General features: G+C 34.8%; 1 long non-coding RNA gene across 2 annotated transcripts in view; it reads right to left on the reverse strand.

Moving 5' to 3' along the window:
* LOC149916022 (uncharacterized) overlaps positions 1-7,969 on the reverse strand; it is a 28,317-nt gene extending 20,348 nt beyond the window's left edge. For both annotated transcript variants that reach the window (XR_016471221.1, XR_016471222.1), the window contains exon 1: positions 7,919-7,969. This is a non-coding gene — a long non-coding RNA (uncharacterized LOC149916022). The remainder of the gene's footprint in view (positions 1-7,918) is intronic.
* Between the last annotated feature and the right edge of the window lie 8,947 nt (positions 7,970-16,916).

The raw sequence follows: 16,916 nt of genomic DNA on the forward strand, positions 1-16,916 counted from the left end.
TTTTCCTTGTAAAAATGACTGAGCTTTCACTTAAGAATATTCAAAATTTAGTATCTCTGTTCTTACTTCAGATAGGAATATCCAAAATTTACTTCAGAAAACCATATAGTTTAATAACAACTATCACAAGAGCAACTATTGTTTTGCTAATTGCAAAGACATTTTCCATAATTTATTATCTCCAAATATTTAAAAGTAATGCTATCCCTCTGATTTATTTCAAATGAGTGCAGGTTAGAATTTATGAAAGATGACACATCTTATGTCCTCTTAAAAGCAGGGTTAATGAGGGAAGCAACATATCCAAGTTATGATCTTTATTTCTTAAAGTGTTTCTGCAAATAACATTGCAGGATTCTTTCCCAGTATCCATCTCATATACAGGGAAGTTAAGATGAGGGCTGAATTCCTCTTTTAAATGAGGATACAAATGATGTATTTTATTTTAAGCGATTAGGTTATACATTCAAAAAGCTGAACAATCTTTCTCTTACTTTCCATCCTTATAACTTGAAAATAATTATCCAGTTTTCAACAACCACATCTTTGGATTGAGATGCAGAATAGAAACTTTTGCCTCAGAGTCCATACTACTTCTGAATTATAAGCAGTTACAGTAGATATTGTGAGCCAGTTGTGCTAGCAGTGGCACAGAAAATACTGCAGTATTAGATTTCTGTAGCAATCAATAGGAAAGCACTGGCAGAATCTACCCTACGGTAGTTTTCTTACCTAGCATAATAATTAAAGCTGTATTTTTAAAGCAGTAACCCAGGACAGTGTTTTCTGAGACAGTAAAATGACTGCAATCAGTACACTTAATTAACCATCTCCTATTTCCCCAGAGGACTTTTCATGTGATTTTTGCTCCATCTTTAGCTCTCATTAAGTGTTTTCTTGACCTTTCAGTCTAAAAATCAACAAAAGGCATTTCTTTTTTTAATAAAAGATTGATTGCAGGAGGTCTGAGACCACAATCAAAAGAAAAGGAGACATAGTCTATGCTCCAAACGTATCAAGTTTGCTAGACAGCTAATGACATTTAGCCCAATAGCAGCACATACCTACCTATCAGATGCAACATAACAAAAGAAGTCAAAGGAAACATGAACAAATAAATGTTATGCTATAAATCAGAAACAAATAGAGGCACTGTGAGAGAAATCATTTAGTAATTCTATCTAGACATGAATATACAGTTTGAAGAATCTACTAAATAACTAATAAAGCTATTCCTACTTCAAATGCAGGGAATAATGTTTCAATACATAGGTGTATGGGCAGCAGCATACCTAAAACTGAATGCATTTTGAAAGCAGCTGCACCTTGTTTCTAAATGCATATTTCTCTTTACAAGGGTTTTTGGCAATCTCATCTGATGTGATGTTAGCTGATCAAGTAGGTAGATTCAAAACATTTTCCTACATAAGTTTTTCAATACAATATAGGTGAATACATAATTTAAAAAAAAAAAAAATTGTATTTGAAACATCATAATTCTAACACTATACAATTGAAAGAAGCCATTTTGATCTTTTAAATATTTATACAGGGACTTTCCACAAGCAATCCATGAGAAACCTGACTTGGCTTTGAATCTTATTTGTGATATGCTGTCTTGTTACTTCAGCTAATCTACACACTATTTATAAAACCTATCTGAAAGCCTCCAAACCAATTTAACTATTAGTAAATTATGACCAGCTACTCCTGAGGGTCAGAATTCTTGAAAAGCATAGCTTTGGGCCATGGTTCAGTTCTACGTTGTTATACATTTATTTCTGAAAGTCTAAGACATCACACACTTGACTTTAACCATAAATAAAATGAAAAGAAAGGAAGTGGTCCATAATATAACTATCTTTAGTTTAATTCTTCTCATTAATGTACCTTACTGGTTGTGGCATGCACTTGTTTTACCCAGTGAAGGTTTAATAGCCCTGTTTCTTTTACCATCATCCATACACAAGCCTGTCGATCAATGACAATTATTACTTAATGAACATGTAATGATGGGTAAGCCCGGGGAGAAGGGAACAAATGAATCACTCATTATGGTCTTGATTGCAGGCTAGCACTGTCTCTTGTCAAAGTGATATGTTGTGCAGGTTTGTTTAGCCAACATCTTCAGCAGTAATCAGTATGATCAGATGCTTCAAAGTGCTGGAAACCTTCAATGACCTAAAACATAATCTACATCAAAAGGAGACACACACCCAGAAGGGTTTTCACTTTAATTGAAAAATCTTCTGAGTAGTTTAATAAATAAATAAATAAAAATCCAAACTTAGCGGTTTGTTTCTTCTGAACTTTTTTTCCCCTTCCTTCTTAAATATGATGAAACTTGCATTCTTCTTCTGGATTGAAAACTAAGCACCCTTATTAGTTTATGGAAAGGCCACTTTTTAAGGCAAGGATTGTTAACGTGAATTCAGATGAACTGTAGAAAAGCTACTTTGTGGAATGCTCTCTCTTTAGGAAGTAACGCTTTACTAAGTTACAGATATTAATCCCAGATATCTGGGTTAAGAAAGTAAACTTATTCAGAAGCTTAAACATGCAATGGCTAAATATTATTTTAACAACTTGTGACGTTCATGAAAAATTACACAGCTAAGAAGTTAAGGAATACTATGTTTATAAACCTAAGATGGCAAGAAGTCACAGTGAGGTACATCAAATCAGTATTGTGACAATTAAGTGTTTTGCTGTAGGAATTTACTTTGGTAAAGTTGTGAAGTTAATCCCTGTTCATAAAGCTGGAATTGAAATGCTCACATTTTGTGTTCTAGTAGTAGCATCACCAAAAGGTCTAGTCAGTCTTGAATATGAATTCCGCCCCTCGCCTCTACCCTTTTTGTTGTTTTTGTTAATTAGGTAAATCGAGCAGTGTTAAAATAATTCAAGAAAGGAAATCAGCCTCTAACACAATTCATAAGGAATTCAGATTAAATCTTGCAGGGAATAGGGTGAAAAAATCGACATGAAATTCTAAAGTGAAATGTTTTCAAGAAACAATGCTTTCCAACTAATATCTGTAGCTTAGTAAAGCGTTACTTCCTAAAGAGAGATCATTGCACAAAGTAGCTTTTCTACAGTTCATCTGAATTCACGTTAACAATCCTTGCCTTAAAAAGTGGCCTTTCCATAAACTAATAAGGGTGCTTAGTTTTCAATCAAAAACTAAAAAGCTTTCTAAGAAAGCTTTCTAAGAAACAATTTGAAGAAGAGAGTGCAGTTTATAGCAACTCCTTGTGCAAATTTTAACAAGATTAATCTAGTAAAAAAGGCAGAAAAACACACACTATCATGAAAGGCAGTCGTTCTCTGTGTTGCACATTTATTTATTTACTTACCTTCAACTTGAAAGGAATGTTTATACAAAACTTAGGAGAACATTTTTACAACCCAAAGTTATTTTCTAATCTGATCCACTATTTGCCAGGTACAGAGTACTGTTAGACATTCAAATAATAGGTTATCTGTAAAGCACTGAAGAAAAGCATTTTGTGTTTTCAAACATATCATTAGAAGAATGGTTTCTCAAGGAAAATAATAATAATAATAATTATAATAATAATAAAAAAAGAAAACCAAACAGATTTCAAAAGGTTTTCTGCCTTGATAAAATAAGGGGAAAAAAAAATTGAAAAGAATCATTTTAAGTTAAAGAAGGTAGCAGTTCCAGGGCAATGCCGTGTTGGAAAATAATTTAAATATTTAATTGTAATTCCTATTAACAGAGCCTCATAATCATTCTTATCTCCTAGAATAGCTTGTCAAACATGAAAAAACATTTATTACTGAAACAGACTGTATCTGGATAAGAATCATAAGCAGGAACATGTTTTAATTACCTTTGCCAATATCTGTAACCAAGGCAGTCCTCTTCATAAATTTAACTTTATGTCACAATTATTCCTTTCAATTTTATACGACTTATCTTTGTTTGTTGGTTTGGGTCAGGTAGGTTCATAGTTTTTGAGACTAGCTTGTCTGTCAAGTGGAATGGAGGACAGTTTATGAGTCGAAGATTTCTATTTTAGCATGTCATTTCCAGGAAAAAAAAGCAATGCAAAGACTATTTTAATCAGAATTTTTGAATGAAGGCATGGGCATTTCATAAATAACTTTGTAAATTATAATCAGTGTAAAAAGCTGAACTCCTTAAAAGCCCTTCTACAGTTAATACTGGTTACTTTTGAAGACACTTACCTTGGACGTATGCAATAAAAAAAGGGAAATGAATTTTGATACAAAATGAGGCTTTAACATGCTTACCTTTTTAATTAAAAAAAAAATCATTAAAATAACAGAAAACAGCTACAAGCATACGTATGCATCTTTTACATAATGCCATAGAGAAGCAATGAAAATATTCCACCTATCACTTAGTCACTGAGGTTTTAAAAGAGTTCCTGAGTCAGTGCCAACCACAGATTAAGGACAGAAGATGAATTTTTATGCCATATATCAAATGAACTAGAGAATAAATTGATTTCCTTTGTTTCCTAAGTAAGTAAAAGCAAAAAAATCCAAAAAACTTATGGTCAACAAGGACAAAAGATGACGACAACGAAATCCTCATCATGTAACGAGGAAAAGTACAAGAAGGAAAGCCATACTTAGAAATACTAATAATCATAATTTAAAAAGCAATCCTGCCCTCAGATCTCATGGCTGAATCAGAATCAGCAATGGCCTTGCTTTCTCTAAACACACAGGATGCCTGCTGACATTATTCTGTGCATTTATGAGCGATAGTAAGTACATGCTACTGAAAATGCAGTACTTTGAGTACAGGATTAAGTCTTTTTCCTTCTATTTTTTAGTCAATGCAATATGATTCTTTAGTGCTCTACATGAGATTGCATTCATATTTAGTCTTTCTGTAGGTGATGCACATGAGAAGATTTTATAGATGTTTTGGGAAAAGATTATTTGCAGTTTCATTCTTTTGAAGGAACTCATAGTACTAGACATAGTACTAGACTTACGGCTGTGCTCTTACATATACAACCTAATACTTGCCTTCACCTCAGTAAAATCATACCAAAAAAGGATAATGGTTGAAGCACCCTCGAGACATGTGTTACTTCTTCCCTAGACTACTTTAGGCTTACATTCTAGAAGCTATTCTTAGAAATTCACAGTTTCGCCCAGACTCAACACAAATGATTCTTTCCTATATAAAAGTTCTATTCAGCTCTCTAATTTATGGATAGGCTTCAACAAAAGACATGAGTGTATTTGTATCATGTGAAAGAAGCTCCTTTTTAGCTAAGGTATTTGCCATCTCCACAACCTTGTCATACATACAAGCATATACTTTTATGAAGATGCTCATATTTTTTTTCTTCACCCAGATATAGTTGTAAAATGAAACATATTGCTATGATTCTGTGATGAAATGATAGAATCAGTAGACACAGAAAAGGCAACTGAGGTAATCTACCTGGAATTGCGCAAGACATCTGACACTGTCCCGCACCACATCCATTGGAGAGCTATGATGGCTGGACCATTAAGTGGATAAAGAATTAGTTGGATGGCCAGTAGGTTGTTGTCAAAAAGTCTACGTCCAGGTGGATGTCAGTCAGGAGTAATGTCCCCCAGGGGTCCATCTTGGAACTGATACTCTTTAACATCTTTATCAATGACACAAACAGTGGAATCAGATACAAGTACAGACTGGGAGGAGAGAAGAAATCATTGAAATCAGACCTGTAGCAAATGACTTGGGGCTCCTGAGGGACAAAAAGCTGGAGATGAGCCAGCAGCATGCACTTGCAGCCCAGGAGGCCAAGAGTATTCTGGCCTGCATCAAAAGAGAAGAAGCAGCAGGAAGGGGGTGGTGATTGTCCCCCTCTGCTCTGCCTTTGTGATGCCCATCTGGAGTACTGTGTCCAGGCCTGGAGCCTCTAGTGCAGGATATATTTTGAGTTGTTGGAGCAGGTCCAGAAGAAGGCCATGAAGATGATAAAAGGGCAGGAGTATCTCTCCTATGAATAAAGGTTGAGGGAGCTGGACTTGTTTAGACTGGAGAAGAGAAGCGTCCAGGGAAATCTCATTGCAGCCCTCCAGTACTTGAATGGAGCTTACAAGAGAGGGACCAGCTTTTTACATGGTCTGATAGTGCAAGGGGAAATGGCTTTAAACTGAAAAAGTGAAGCAAGGAAGATATTTTTTACTCACAGGGAGGTGAGGAACTGGAACAGATTGCCCCGAGAGGTTGTGGATGCCCCATCTCTGGAGGCATTCAAGGCCAGGTTGGATGGATTCCTGATCTAGTGGTTGACAACTCTGCCCACAGTAGGTAATCTTTAAATTGCAAGTCTTTACTCCTCACAAGTAGTGTTTGTTGTTTTTGTTGTATTTCTTTCTGCAAATAGGCCAGCTGATTTTAATGGAAACACTATCAGCATCTTCCACAGCTGAACACAAGTATGGTGATGAGAAAAACTGCACCTGTCTGGAACCAGATTCTTTCATTTTTGAAATGGTCTTAAGATTCAGAATTTCTCTTGTCTTTCTGAAATTATTTCTTTAATATCTGATACCATTACTCTGGGATGAACAATTTTGAAGACAGTTCCATGTTTTTGAAAGAAAATCTAAGAGAAGACTGCCAAATGAATGTTGAATATTAAACTATAGATCTTTAACAGATTTCAAAGATACTTATTTAAGCATTCATAAAATAGCATTTATTATATCTATTTTTATCCATAGTTTCCACTTTTTCCCCTTCTTTTCCTTACTTATGTTTGAGATTTGTTTTAAGCATCACGTGACTTGTTACAAATACATCCTTTGTGGCTTTCTTGTTTTTACACAAGAAAGCAAACAAACAAACAAAAACAAATCTTGCAATAGTCAAGGACGAAGACGATAGGCTATGTATTACCAAAGCTGTCTCAAATCAAGGCAGGGTACTAAAAATGCCAGCTAGTTACATATGCCACATTGCTCTCTACTATATAAATCCTTACCGCTGCTATGTTCTTTTCCTACTGAATGTAGAAGTATTAGCTGTAATTTGTCACTGTGGTATGTCAAGGAAGGAAGATTTGCTCTTAAAATTCCTCGTGGAGAGTAAACAGCAGCCTGCAGAGCAGCATTTGTTTATATCACTTTTGGTACGATGAATAACACACTTAGAAAGATATACTGAACATGAAACATGGAAGTGTAAAAGTTCTGACTTGTGTTAAGTATTCACTGCCATTTCTGCCAGTACTAATATACGAAGCCCATCTAATTCAGGCAAAGCCAATATAGGTCATTAAAATATATCACAACTAAAACCTCTTACACATAACTTGTCACATTCCCCTCTTTTATTTTTTTTTCACTTATCCAACATTTCTGTCCCCTACTTTACAGTCACCACATCTCATCTAAGTTCTGTCTGCTGTTCAGTGATAGAAGGAAATTATTCCTGCTATATATATCTATATATATATTTGTCCATATGTACATAGATACACCCACACTGCAAATGCTGAGGCACTATCCACCGCTGAAGCAAATTCTTCATGGATGACAAATTACATTGATGCAGTGTGCTCTCTACCCACACACCAAAAACCCCTAAGCACTGACAATGTTACACTGCCTGTAGCTACCACGAGACTGAAAATATTTAAGGTACTCAAAACATTTTTCCCAAAAGAAAGGAAGCAATCACCCAATCTATCTTCTAGTGCATAACATAGGTACTTTGGGATGTGACTGAAAACATCTTTGGAAGCACCAGAGTGGAAGAATTTCCTCTAATGAGGCAGTAAAACTACAGCTGTACCACATCCTAGTCAATAATTACTTAGCATCTAAAGCTACAGGGGAATTTGCTATAGATTCATACATATGTGAAGAAAAACCATTTGATTCACAGAAACGTTATAACTTCACTGACCTTTACACACTGCTCCTTCACAGATCATCAGATACCCACATGCCTACAAGCAGAACAAAAATCAGCTACTCACACACCTACCTTAGCTTAGTTGCATTTATAGAGGCACGTGGAGTATGGCCATGTTCTTTGGCCCAGGCTTCCTAATCACCTGAGCAGGGGGATTGCAGTCAGCTCTCCTTTTGTTGCAGCCAGTGAGACTGTGTTTGGGGAAAAAAATGTGTCAGTGGGCAAAAGTCAGAAAATGGGCCCAAACTTGGGTATTCTCCCATCATAAAGTTGGGAGCCATCTATTAACCCTTAGTCAGAAGTTGACAAGTGTCCCTGTATGCTGAGGTTCAGATATAGCATTGTCACGTTTACAGTTCTTCCTGCCTATTGCACAGCTGTGACTGTTCCTATAAAGTGTTCCTTAATTTAAGTTACATATGGATAGAGAAAATACTAGCATGCAGAATCCTAGCAAAGCCTTTTTTTTTTTTTTTTTTTTTTTTCCCAAACCATTGCTGCCAATTCAGCTGTTTACATTTGCTTTAAGATTCAATCTGCAGCTCGAGGGCAGTAATTTGTACATTATACTAAGGTTCTCAATTCACAAAGCTCATGAGAAAGTGATGTTACTGATAGAAAGCCAGGGAAAGAAAAACGTAAGATACAATATAATCACAGAACAAAGCATTTTAAACATAAAATGCATTGTATAACATGTTATTCTTCATAAAACAACAACTCTGACTTCTCCTTGATCGTTACCTCCATTGAAGGAGATTGTAAGTAGTTACTGTCATATTCTGTGCACCTGTGCAACACATACAGTCTTTACCTCCTAGGTAGGAGTCTGTTCTATACTTCTGTGTTTACAAAGTACACTGAAATATCTGCAGTACATTAAAATGTTATTGTTAGGAAAATACCTACATAGTACTACAGGTATGAGTTATTACCATCTCTAATGTAAATGATGTTTTACAGAGGTTTCTAATGCCTTAGAAACAGATGCAGATTTTATTTCCAATTTAGACATATTTCTACCTGCAAGAGTTATTTTTACTGAGTCATTTGGCAAAGATTAAGTGAGCTAGTTTATATTATACAAGAACAGAAAACAAATACAAGTTGTTTACAGTGTGTTGTTGTGTATGTTAACTTAAAGCATCTTAGACACTGATAATTCATTAATGGGATTTAAATCTTCAGATTTTAGACCCATTTGGTTAGAGCTCAAAAAAGGAAACTGAAGCATGCAAATCCTGGCAGTTGCTTTTTTTATGACATTATTCACTGAGTGTGTTTTACATAAATGACAATTCACAGTGAATTTTTTTATTTACAGTACAGGTAGAGAAATACATTGGAGTTATGTTCAGGGCTTTCAGAAACCTATAAGGAAGCATGCTGTTATCTCAGTATTTAAAAAACAAGACTAAGTGCATGCCTTACCTTTTCCAAACAACAATTATGTACCTAGTCCCAGATTTACTGGAGAAACCTTTAATAAAGAATGGGCCTGTCAAATTGTAAATGTAGTTCCCAGGTTAAGTTCTGAGGTCCGTGTGTACTGATGCTGCTCTCAGCCAAGTTTATTATTTTATTATACTTTCTATTGATTACTATCATCACTCTATTGACTGGCTGTGCACGGTGTTTGAGAAGGTTCAGAAGAATCAATAAAGCTGTGGGGATTTTGGTGGGAACAGGATGAATCGCCTATTGTGACCTACAAAAATAATTTTGTTTTAGAAATAAATAAAAGGAGGAAAGCAAATATAGGTGTCTTCTGAAAACTTGTACCACATTAGAAATTTATAGTTAACAATTCATCATTTTACAAAGGAAAATATGCAGTTAATAAATTTATCTTTAAATATATTAATGGTTCTGTATAGCTCAGCATCCTTCCTGCTGATGCTTCAGAAAGTATAGGGTGTTGTCAACAGGGAAAGGAGCTCTGTTCCAAATATACAACTTACCTGGGAGATCATAACGTGGCCAGCTTGCTCTCCTTTATCCTGTGTGGCTTTTCCATCAACTTTATGGACCTCGTGGCAAGGGATGAAGGTGAGCGGTGGATGTCACTGCATCCCAGAGTGCTTGAGATTGGAATGGACCTTTCAGCCTCCTCTGATCCAACCCAAGGCCACCTAAAGCTGGTTGCCTCCAAGGAGACAGTCTCCATAATCTCAGTAGCCTGGTCTAGTGCTCAGGCATCCTCATAGTCAGAAGTGTCAGAAGGAAACTTCATTGCCTCTTGTCTTGTCACTGAGTTGTACAGAAAGAGCCTAACTCTGTAATCTTTGCACCCTCTCTTCAGGTATTTACATAGGTTAAGATCACCCCAGCCCATTCTTATCTGGCTAGTAATTTATTCCATATTTACCTCTCCTATTTTTCCATATTTTGTTATACTATGATCTTATCTTAAACAGGGGTTTAAGGCTCTACAACATTTAAAAACAGATACTACAAAAATGACTGTAAAACAATTTATAGTTTGCATAGCGTCTAAACATACTTGAAAAAAAGAAACAACAACAAAAAAAGAGCTAGTATATATGTGTTGAAGGACTTTTTAATGTTTTTTTTTTTTTTTTTTCCCCAAGAATATTAGCCCAAACCATGAAAAGAATTAATTCAAACAGTTTTGCTACTTTAAGGTGTATCATTAGACAATGTAGTGTGAATAAAAAATATGTCTAATATTAATATTCCACAATACTGTAACTCATGACAAAGATTTAATGTGAACAGAGCAGGAATTTAATTAAATCATTGTTATATAACAGTGCCATAATTAAGACAGGTTCTTTTTTCTTAACACAGTAGAAAATGTCTGAGCTATAAGCCTTCATTTTTAAATATAAAACTGCATAAAAAGGTCTAAGTTTCATACACAAAAAAATGTTTCATTCAAGTTGCATCAAAGTAAAACAAAGCAGCATAGATTGTAGTCACAAGGCATGATACCAACGTAAAAAAATAATTTAAAATTTCAGGATTTATCCACTGCAATTTACCTCACTACTTTGTTAACCTTTTTGTTGTCGTCAATATGAACATTTGGACAAATCATTTCAAAATCTCTTCTAGCTGAGTGCATGTTATGTGGAGGTGGCCCACAGTATGGCACAGGCTGCTGATTCTAAGTGACACACTGAAACCACGTCCAAAAGAGATCAGGCTACAAAGCACTCCTTTATAAATCTAGGATTCCTTCCAAGGAATCAATCAGAGCAGGCAGGGGTGCATTCAACCCCTCCAATCTAATCAAAGGAATTAGTTATGTTTTAGCTCAAGTATGCAGTGTGAATCCACTAGGGCTGGGAACCACATAATGGTGTTTTATAGCCTTAGACAAATTTATCCAAATGAAAGATTTTACAGTCATCATGACCTGATACACTTATCAAGTTTTGTTCCTTTCACTAGCCTGCCCAGGTCGAGTCACACCCTACTGATTTAATACAGTATACCCAGCAAGGGAGATCATGTCCCATAAAGAGGAGAACATGATGTCAGGTAGCATAAAGAGCACTGATCAGCAGAACACAGCCTTTGAAATGTAGTCTGTATGCTATTAAAACTGAACCAAAACTGAGAAACTCTTATTATCATTCAACCTACAGTAGTAACTTAAAATAGATTATAATTGTGGCTGGTGTAAATTATTTTAACAATAAAATTTCTAATAATACCATTAAATGTTATATGCCTTTTTGAAATACAACACATAGGTCAATTTTTGATAAAGAGTAAAACTTCTCCAAGAGAAATAACTTCCTTAATTCCTCTGATTAATATAACAGTCAACTTTTCATGTGTTTAAATAAATATGAATGTACCAAAGAGGCAAGTATAACAGAAATGGTTACGAAAATATATTGCTCATTGAAAGCTATTAAATTTAAGCTGAAATTACAGCAATGCAGCTACTGTTTTGCTGTAGAATGGAGAAACTTACAGAGCCACAGATTCTTTCCTATGAAAACTTTGCTGTGCAGAAGCAGAATGTTGACATTTCCATTCACATTTTCAACACCAGCTACACTTTCTACTTAGAAGAAAATTAGTATCATAAAGCTCCACATTTATCATTTCATGGTGTTCTTCACACTTTTGATTCAGCATTTATGAGCTTGCATTGAGCTAGAAGTTTATTATTATCCATTTATAGGAAGCCAACATAATAGTAAATTATGTATTTGAAAACTTGGCTGGATGACATTTTAAAAGTTCACTGGGCTTTTTTTTTTTTTTTTTTTTTTTTTTTTTTTTTTTTTGGCAGAGTACAAATTTGTTGCAAACACTCAAGATCTGATAACTGATTCCCATTTAGATGTCATTGAGACATAAGTGCAATGTATTCTCATTAATATTTCATTGTGTAATTGTGTCTTACTTTGACACTGCCATCTAGTAGTTATTTGTCCTATGTCTAGAGAGCAGGTTGTAATCAGATAGGTATATTGGACTCCATTATGTGTCACCAGACATTCTTAGCATACAGAATGCTATTAAATTATAATTGTTTCTGGTTTATCCCTTATGGGAAGATGAAGAACAATCTATAACAATATGCACATTCATACAAGAACACACAAAAAATGTTGTCAAATACATTGAGATTCTGGATTCAAATCTTTTATTTCCACTAAATACAATTCATGTTAATGCAACAGGAAGTTTTGGGATTGTGACTGTATGCCAAAATAGTGGTTTAAAAAAAAAAAACAAGAAGAAGAATGTGACAACAGAAGATGCTCATTTATTAAATATACACAATGCAACTTAAAACCCAAACAAACAAAAAACAATCAACAAACCAAAACCCAAAGTTCATCTTCTTAATGTTTGGAATAGAAATCACTGTAAAAAGTAAGAAAAGAAATAGCAACAATGGATATTTTATGTGAGATTGCTTTAATATGGAATATATTAAACTGTATATATTATAAGTTCCTAAACTGTTGCAATAATATGGAGTAAAATTTATAGATGGAAATGCACTATTATATTTTTTTCCACCCTCCATAAAATGAAGTTCTGTTCTGTGTTACTTAGGGATAAATTAAATTAAAGCCATGATCCAGAGTTCATTCTGAAAGAAGAAACTCACTGTAAATAAGTGAAATGGAAATTGAAGGTTTATGAGTAAACAACTCATCTACTAGAAGAACTTCATAGGTAAATACAGAGGAGTGATACTACTATGAAAAGTTCCCAGAAAATTAGCATGTTGGTAGCAGATAAGCGAAATTCTGAAGTTAAGCAATTAGAAGAAAACTCCAACATGGCATGTCTTTCGTATTTTTCATTTCTGTGTTCGTGGGGATAGCACCATTCCTGTTGCAGAAGCTGAGGAAGAGACCAGGTGAGTCTGCAGCATCATTCTCCGACTGTGGGCAATGCAGAGCATAGTAAGCATGGTTTCCAGGTGCAAACTGTGTTTATATCATACTCTTCTTTTCCTTTAATGCATCAATTCAGGTTGCTCCCTCTGTGAAGAAGAAGATGTCAATGACTTATCCTGACTTCTTCCCACCAGGAAATTTCAGTTTGCCATAGAAAGCCTGAAGTGTTCCTGTATGGTTTCTTTAAGTCATCCTAAAAGTATCCAGCCATTAAATATCTTGTATTTTATTTCCACTTTTCAATGTGCTATAGATTTTTGTATTAGCAATAACAAACTGCATTGTGGAAGTTATTGAGGGAACAGCTGTGCAATTTGAATCCTGTGTAGGAATGAATTGGTGCTTCTGGCACAAGGGAAGGAATGAAAAGTGTTTGGGGCCTCTGGGAAGTTTCTGCTATAAGAACAACACTAAAATCATTTCAATTGTTACCTTTAGCTTTCAGTCCCCAGCCTTTAGAATAGCAGTTTGCTCCTCTGAAGTAATGCTCCACATTGTCTGCAGACTCCAACTGTTCCCTCACTGAGGATATGTTTGCTCTGTTCTGATTTTTTTCACTCCCCTAAGGTTGTGTACTAGGATACCACATGGATGCTGGGCTGAATGGTGGTGGTTATAAAACAGTTCCTAGTAAGAAATGGAGAAAACATATGTCAATTATCTTCAATTATCTTTATCTGTACTATTGTAGAAGGTTTGTATACACTCCAGTCAAGTACAGCACCTTTACACTTTACACACTTTAGCTCATATGATAAATGCCTCAACATATATTTTAGGGTGAAGAAACAGTCCTTGGCAAAAAGAAAGAAAGAAAAAAAAAAAAAAAAAAAGTAGAGCAAGTAGCAATATAACATTATGCAAATATGTATCAAAATTACTGTATTTCATAGAGAGTGGTTATCAGCTATCTATTTCTCAGATTTTTATAAGGTTATTTTCTGCATACAGTAGAAATACTCATGAAGTGTTTCTCCAAAGGTGCAAATGACTTTGAACTAATGACTGTACAGGAGGTGGTTAACCTGTTGTTATGCTTCTTATTGGTGGCATGCTCGCTTTTGTAAAGCTTAGTACAGAAAAGGGGAAAGAAGATCCAAGCATCACTTTGAACACTTTCTAATATCAGCATACAGAAATTCTAAAGAGTGCTTCTATTTTCTCCTTTGGAAAGAGACTTACCCAATCAGTTACCCACTTGGAACTGAGCCACCTTCATAATTACAAGACAAAAGATCTGAAAACAATTGGCATTTCAGTGTAGCAAAATCCCAATTCTACCATTCTGTAATGTTTCCTGAGAAATTGAATAGAATACTCCTGAGATTATTAGATTTGTCCCACCAAGTCTTTGACCTTTCAAAACATACAAAAGATCATGTGGCAAACCACTCACAGGAGTAATTTTTATTTTGGCTCTGACCTCTCCCTTTGACCTTGGGAGAAATGTTTTATGTATATGTAGCAGAGCAACTACTTTTATTATTTGAAACAGCAGAAACAACCATTTTTTAATATTCTTCTCATTCTCCTTAAATATACATGCATGAAACTATTGCATGAAACTTCTATAATTCTTGATCATTTAACATATAGGTCAGTAGAAAGTATCCATAATTTATATCCAATTTCCAACCTTGCAAGCCCAGATAACACAACTTACGACACTGAATTGTAGTAAAAAAAAAAAAAAAAAAAAAAAAAAAAAAAAGGCAGAATATGAGATGCTATTGTTCACTTACAGTGCAGCAATTATGTATGGAACTATTTCACTGGATTCTATGTTTATAACTTCTGCTGTCCTTCTCCTTAAGTGTACCGACTTTATCAAGTATTAGAAATGGACCTGACAGACCTCTATGATTAGGGCTGTCTATTTATTAGTGTAGGCAATTTTAAATTCCGTGTAATAGCTCTATTTTAATTATTGGAATTCGAATTATCTTTCACTGATCCCTCCCATGCTTTGGAAAGTCTGGATTGACCTGTTTCCATCAGTGAGGACAGGAATTAGCACTGACCTGATAATATTACTCCTCTCAGTACACATGCAAGGTTTTTCCTTGGCCCTAGTTTGAAACAGAATTGGAAACTTGACAGGATTAATTGTAATGCAATGAAAGACATTGCTGGGTTTGACTTCATGAGAAGTCACTTCAATTATATATTACAAACCTCTAAAAGTCACTATTTCTAGACAATGGCTAAACCTTCATTCAGAATTTCGTGATAACACTTCAAGCACTCTATTCACACTAGGCATGACTGAAAAAGCTAGATTCTGTATATGCAAGGCAGAAGATAAACAAGTATGCATACATCACAGTAATCATATAGAAATCTTGAAGTTCTTGCAAAAATTTTAGAAGGCCAAGTGTATTTATGAATTATTTCAGCAGCAGGAAATAAGGCTTAGGAAGATAAACAAAGCATACATGTTATTTTGTTGCATGAACCACAAAGAACTTGTAAAATCACAAAATGGAGAAAAAAAACAAAATTTACTTCAGATATCCGAAGCTGCAGGCAAAAATTTTACAGCACTAGTCAAATCTAAGTTGCTGCCAATTTATTTGGAAAACATTGACAATAATAAAGACTGAGCTATGTGCCCTCTGGATTTTAGAGACTGGAGCTCCATCATTTCAGAGGCAACAGTATGGCTTAGGCTTCAACTAGGCAATGCCCATCAGAGCTCATCTTTTTTTTAGTATAGATGGCTCCTTGACAATGAAAATCATTTGTAAAGAAGACATGAAGGCTCTGCAGAGATAAGCGTGCCTTGACTAAAGCAGTGAGTGGGTTCTCATCTCTTCACCCATACCACAGTGAAGATGCTCAGATTCTCTAAGCCTTTAGGCTCCAGTCAATGTACTGGACCCTGAAGATACTTCACTTTCTGCAGTCCCTAATCCAAGCTTTGATCTTTCACCTTCTTTTAAGTCTCAACCCCATTCTGCCTTTCAGGTGTCAATTTGTTTTTTTTTTTCAAAGTACAAGGGTTGTTCTCTTTGGGTAAAACAGAGTTTATCTTATGTATTTGGAAAAGAACAGTTTTGCAGTCTTAGATTTTCAAGAATACAAAGGTGAACAAGAAACAAATATCACTGAAATAGTTGAATATTCAATATTATTAACAATTCCCCGCCTAGTGAAGTACAGATCTTGAACAAAATTTCTCTGTTACTCTGAGAGACAAAATTACATCAGATACTTGGCAGAATGGTAGTATATATATATATAAAAAAAAAAAAAGAACAAAAAAGAAAAAAAAAAAAAAGGATGCTCAGCTCCTAGTCTACCTTGTGGCTCACAATATCTATATTCACTGTTACACAGTTTAAAGAGTAAATCTTGTTTTTATCTGGATATGGAGTATACTAATTTTTAATAGTTAAATGTGATCCAGACACTTAACTATACTTCCCTTCTTCACAGACTTTCAAGTTTGGGTGTAACACAGGTTCTCTCTGATTTTCACTGACTGCTATATAGTTGTTTTTTTTTTTTTTTTTTTTTTTTTTTTTTTTTCAATTTTGAAGTGTTATAACAATAAGCTACTAGGAGAATAAAAATTAATAGGAGTGATA

Source organism: Phasianus colchicus, chromosome 14, assembly GCF_987193195.1.
Source record: "Phasianus colchicus chromosome 14, bPhaCol1.hap1.1, whole genome shotgun sequence".
In the NCBI taxonomy this organism is placed as follows: domain Eukaryota; kingdom Metazoa; phylum Chordata; class Aves; order Galliformes; family Phasianidae; genus Phasianus; species Phasianus colchicus.